Genomic DNA, 6,107 nt, shown 5'->3' with positions numbered 1-6,107 from the left:
ATGGAAGTATAGAGAGACTCTACATCTAGCGAGACAAGGAAATCTGTCTCCGCGTTGAATTCAATATCTGGGATTACACGTAGTATGTCTTTGGTATCTTTTAGATAAGTGGGCATAGTCTGCACCAGAGGCCTCAGAAAGAAGTCAACAAATGCAGAAAGGGGCTCTAAAAGAGACCCCTGACCTGATATAATGGGTCTGCCTGGTGGTGGTCTTTGAGTCTTAAGGACTTTCGGCAAAGTATAAAAATACGGCATAGTAGGACTGTCCGTTTGAAGGAACTGTGCCTCGTGTGCCGTAATCCAGCCCTCATTAAGAGCTTCCTCGACTAGGATCTTGACTTCATGTGTGAGTCTGTCCGTGGGGTCCACACTCAGGAGAGCATATGAATTCCTATCGCTCAATTGCCGAAGACATTCTGCTCGATATACAGATGTGTCCTGCACTACTATCGAGCCCCCTTTATCTGCTGGCTTCATAGTGATAAGGGGGTCTTGGGCCAAAGACTGCAATGCTCGTTCTTCAATGTTGGACAAGTTCTTAAAGGCATTAGTTTGTGTTTGCCATAATTTCTGCACTTCATCCTTCACAGCCTTCTCGAAAGTAGCTACTTGAGGCGGTACCGAATGTATCGGGGGTCGGAATTTTGACTTAGTCCTAAGTCCAGTGTTTATATCCTTTGTCTCCTCATCTGTAGCTTCTTTGTCTTTAAAGAAGTAGTGCAAGCGTAGTTTTCGAAAAAAGTTTGCCAATTCCACTTGGAGTTTGAAGGGATCACCTTTATCGGTAATGACAAACCCTAGGCCTTTATTCAGGACCACCTCTTCTAGAGTAGAAAGGATCTTAGTGCTGAGGTTGATCACCAGGCTGGGTTGGTCACAGCTGGTCAAGAGCGAGGGGTCCCCCTTGTTTGACTCCGTGTCCCTGTGTGTGGTCCTGTTTGGTCCTCCCATTGTACCTGGGTTTGTGTGTTGTTTCTTCTTTTGCCTCATGTGCGGCGTTGGCCAAACCCTAAAAAAGGAGGGCTATTGAAGTTCTGATAGCCTGGGAAAGGTACAACGGGGGGCTGCATGGGGTATTGGAAGGCCCCTGGAGGCCCCCATGGAGTGGGTGGCCACCATGGTTGTTGGTGTTGTTGTCCTCTACGATGTTGGAAACGTGTAGGACGACCTTGTCCTCTACCTGGATAAAAGGAAGGACCAGCGGTGTCTGAGTCACTCCCGGAATCATTACTGGACCCCGAGTAACTGGACCCGTAGTATCTGCCATTTCTCTTGAATTCAGGCGCTTTGTAGGAGTCGCTAGTGTAGGGATATACCACTTCCATTTTAAAATTGTCCAGATCTTTTTTGAACTTCTCTACTTTGGTGTTCAAGATAGAATCATTGAATTCTTTGTTGTTTTTATTGCATTCTTCTGATTGTTTTTTGAAAATTGCAGGTGCGATAGTTGTTTTTATCTGGCCCTCTAGTACCTGGATTTCTATTAGAATAGCATCTGCTACCCTCTTGGCGGTGCTAATTATAAGAATTAACCAGTCTCTAGTGCACCGCCAAGCTATTAGAGACCAGTCCTTGAGGAATGCCTTGTCAGTCAAGAAAAGTCTAGGGGCATTTCTGACAATCAGACCAGGTGGAGCACAACTAGCTCTCAGGTACTCGGCCATGATAATCCCGTGCACTGCTGTGCGCGAGTACGATTTTTTCAATGTTAGTGCTTTGGCCCAGTCATCTGTGGGAGCTGTGGACGGGCCTGGTAGTGACTGTAAGATACTTGGCATATTATCTAAAATAGATTGAAAGACTGAATCGTCAAAAGTCAGTCCCTGGCGTTCAGCCATATTGATCGAGTCAAACAGTTGTAGTTTAAGAACCGGAATGGGGAACTCAGGAGGAGGACAAGGAATAAGAGAAGAAAGGAAACTAATTTGAAAACCGTAATTAGAGAAACTACCTATGCAGTGTAGTTGGTTTGTAAAAGACCCGCAGCCGACAGCTGCTCAAACTAAGAAAACACGAACGGGGGTTGGAGGGTCTAAGGGAAGTTCCCCTACTTGGCAGAAACATGTTGGCCCCTAAGCAGTCATTTGTTTATACTGCGTTGTTGCGCTGTTCTGGTTTTTAACTAGAAAGAGGCTTACAGCTATTAAAGTTGTCTTACTGTGAGTTCTCTATTCCTTTTTAACTTCACTTTCCTTACACTTTCACACTTTGCACTGCACTTGGTTCCATTTAGTGATCCCACGCATGGTCAATAAGTGATTGTGGGTATGACCCCAGTCCTACAAGCTGGTTCCGATAAAGTCTCAATGATCTAGAGACACTTCGGTCCTGCATTGTGGATGACCAGATGAGAAAATAAGATCACTAACAAGATTTTATGGTAATCCATCTCTGGATCTTGGGTTTCACCTACTCTTGCTGGTGGTCATATGCGTTGGATTAGTAAACTCTATAATTAGACCATTTGGTTATTTGAATTGGTACTTTGACGACCTAATAATCTGTATAGTCTTTTAAGTACACTTGCCTCTTCTGTGTTTTCAGACCCCCAGGTCTTTTTTGTATTTGGAATATGTGTATTAGGGGATGATGACCTGGGCTGGTCTCTAACTTCCCTTAGACCCTCCAACCCCCGTTCGTGTTTTCTTCTAAAAAGTTGGTGCCAGGCTTTTGCCTTCACTTGAAAGTTTGTATCCTAAGAATAGGACATTGAGGTGGGCAATTCATGATCTTTTTAAATTTAATGTATATCCTTCAGAGGCGAATCCAAGTATTATGGTGTTCACCCTGGTCAGGTGCCTGTCCAAATCATCGTCTGTAAGATAGATGTCATCGACATTAGATAATGCCTCATCATCGTACGTTTGTAGTTACTCTGTTACTCTGGCTGAAAATAATCCAGGACTGGTCTTGAATCCCTGGGGGAGACGACAGAAGTGTTGTTGTGTCCCCATTATTAAGAAAGCGGTCAAATACCTGCTTTCATGTGCAATGTTTTGACAGAAGAAAGCTTTTGCATTATCTAACGTGGTTTTATATTTTTTGCACACAATGTTATTCATCAGTGCTGCACTGTGTGCATTTTGTACTGCAAAGGTTTTGCAACAGGAATTTAAATGGCTGTAGTCCAAAACTAGACAATAAGTATTGTCTTGTTTGGAGACAGGAAACAAAGGATTGTTCATGGACGAGGTGCATGTTTTAATCACCCCTTGGTATTCAAGTTGATCTAGGATCTCCCTGACCTGTTTTTTAGATTCTGTTTAACTGGATACTGCTTCTGAGCAGTTGGTTGAGTTTTTAACTGGATTTTATGGTGAGGAGAATACTCATCCCATCCCACATGATTTTTATATATTGCTGGAGCTTGGGCTACTGCCCATTTTCTGGCATAGGTGTATTTTTTATGAATAGGAATATGATTGGAGAAGGCTGGCATAATGATGTGTTCACCATGTGGGCATGCCCTGACAAATTCAGGTGGCCAGTCTTTTTCAGCCAGAAGGATGTCATAACCCTTTGATAGTTTTTCCCAAAATAGTGCTTTTATTTTCCTAGTTATGTCCCCCTCTATCCGGAGCATTACTTCATATAACTTATGGGGTACACTAACCCTGGTATCAGCAGTTTCAACCTGAATGCATTCATTCAGGTCCACTGTCTCCAGATGATCCTTCAGGATCTTGCGAGCTATGGTAACTTCTGCTGCGCTGTCCAGCATTGTCTGGTCCCACTCCACGTTCTTGAGTTGTGTCCTCAAGATCCTCGGCATGTCTGATTTTAACACTTGCTACCTTCTTTTTTTGTGAATTGAGTTTTCTTATTTTTCGGAACGTGTTGATCGTCTTTGGACTTCACACGTTCATCCTTGTGTTCTGATCGTCCTCTTCTTTCGGATTTCTGTGAGGAAGTCTGAAAGGTACGAGACAAACATGTATCAGTATCTTGATATCTATCAGGTTTTCTCGCATTATACCTATTTCTGAGGTTATACCTTTTTTCAGAGGGCTCCTTTTGAGGAGACCTACCTCTGGATTGAGAACACTTCGCTTTAGGAAGTGTCTCTCTAGTATTTTCCCACTTCTTTTTAGGAGTAGTGAGTGTGTTTTTGATAAAAACTTTTCCAGGATTTTCTGTTAGTTCGGGCTTTACTGGTTTCCATCCCAAACTATCTCTTCCTAGTTCTTCATAGGATTTTCTATTATTATGGCAATTTCATACGGTTGCTCAGTTACATCAAGTTCTTTTCGTTTTGGTGGAGTGCCACTGATGCTGCTTCACCTTTAATATTAGCTAATATTATAGTTGAGACCTGTTTGAAATCCTTCAGTAACTTCATACCGAGATTTAAAGCAGGCTCTGCCCCGTATTCATTTTGAATCTGTTTCAGGACGTCTGGTATTACCGCCATGGATGGAACACCATGTGTTTTTGTGTAGATTGCAGCAAAGACTGTACCCCAAGTGTCACAGTCCTCCAGGTGTGGTGCAATCCCCATTGGTAAACAGATTGTTAGGATCCTGTGTTTCTCATGAGGTGTACTATCGGGGAATACTGCCTCGATCTGAGTAATTTTTTGAGCTAACCAGAATGGAATTTGTTCCGTTTTTGTGGGCAATTTACCAATGACTGGTTGTATAGTCTGTGGTGCAATTTTGTTTGTGTTTCCCTGATGAGGGGTGTGCTGTGGAATTCTTATAGCAGGTTGTACTGTTAGAGTCCGCATGACATATTGTACCAATTGTCTATGGATTTTAATTAATTGTTTTAGCTGAGCTAATAGTTCTGGCCCTGTCATTTGTTCAATGGCAGGATGTGGTGTATAGCTGGCTAGTACCGGCCATGTTGCTCCTGGTCTACCTAGTGGACCGAGCCTGGTAATGTGATTTTGATGTTGTTGGGTGCCTTTGAACCAGAGCTGATGCTCTTGGTAAGTTAGTGGAATCTCAATGTCCTCGAAAGGAACATATTTCGCTGGATGTTCCTCTATCTTATAGAAGTGGAACACGGGTCGTTGGATTTTCTTGTGGAAAGATAATCCATGAATAGAATACCTCTGTCTGCCGATATTCATGTGCCTCTACGATGAAAATTACCCTCCCACCTCTTGCTGATAGGCAATTTTCTATGAGCTTTATAGCTATTGTTTTCCGCACATTTTTCGGGATGTTTATAGCATCTGTGTCATCATGTCGGAAACCCGTAACGTCAAGACCTGGTTGGTTTGCATTTACTGTACTTCCTCGTCGGTATCCGACATTTTGTTTGAAAGTCTTGCAGAACAAGTTTCAAGGAATAAAGATAAGGTGTACAATATTTTGGAACACGGAATCCTTCAAGGTTGAACAAACTAGAAACTAATAAATAGGAATTTTGTCCTACTGAGTTATGGCGGATATTTTATCCTTTAACCCACTCCAGACGTCTATTGGAGTATTTTACGGGATAAAGGGTCTCTGTGAAAAGCACGACTGAGTTTCTCTAGTATCTAGCGTTAAATTAGTGCCTAACCACAAGTTGGGCGCCATGTAGTGTAGTTCCTATATTCCCAATAGGCTCTGCGCATTGGAATAATATAACATATGGATGTGACGTAGGACTTAGGTCTCCTAGGTCGCTATCGAATATATTAGACTTAATTGTGAGTGCCAGCTAGCTCAGAGGTCACTAGAAACTTTCTCAAGTTCACAAGAAGGGATTAAGGGCTAGATGTAGGTAGGCTATTACTGGTTGGTAACGGCCGAAATCGGCCGTTACCGACCGGTAATAGACTTTTGAGATGTAGGAGGCTTTTTTACCGATTCTGTAAATAACAAATCGGTATTTACCGATTCGGTATTTACCGAATCATCATTTACCGATTCGGTATTTACCGAATCGGTAAATGAGATGTAGGAAGCACTTTCAACAGTGCTTCAGGGCTTTAAGGATTTGTTATTTACCACCAACTATTAGTTGGTGGTAAATAACGAATTCCTATGTAAATGCAAATATGTGCATTTACACCTGTGCCATGTGACAGACATACATGCCCTTAAGGCATGTATGTGTGCCACATGTGCACACAAGCACTAACCAGGGGTGCAGCAGGGTGTCAAAGGGACA

Source organism: Lissotriton helveticus, chromosome 6 (genome assembly GCF_964261635.1).
Source record: "Lissotriton helveticus chromosome 6, aLisHel1.1, whole genome shotgun sequence".
In the NCBI taxonomy this organism is placed as follows: Eukaryota; Metazoa; Chordata; class Amphibia; order Caudata; family Salamandridae; genus Lissotriton; species Lissotriton helveticus.
The sequence above is the reverse complement of the archived record's forward strand: the minus strand, read 5'-3'. Positions refer to the sequence as shown.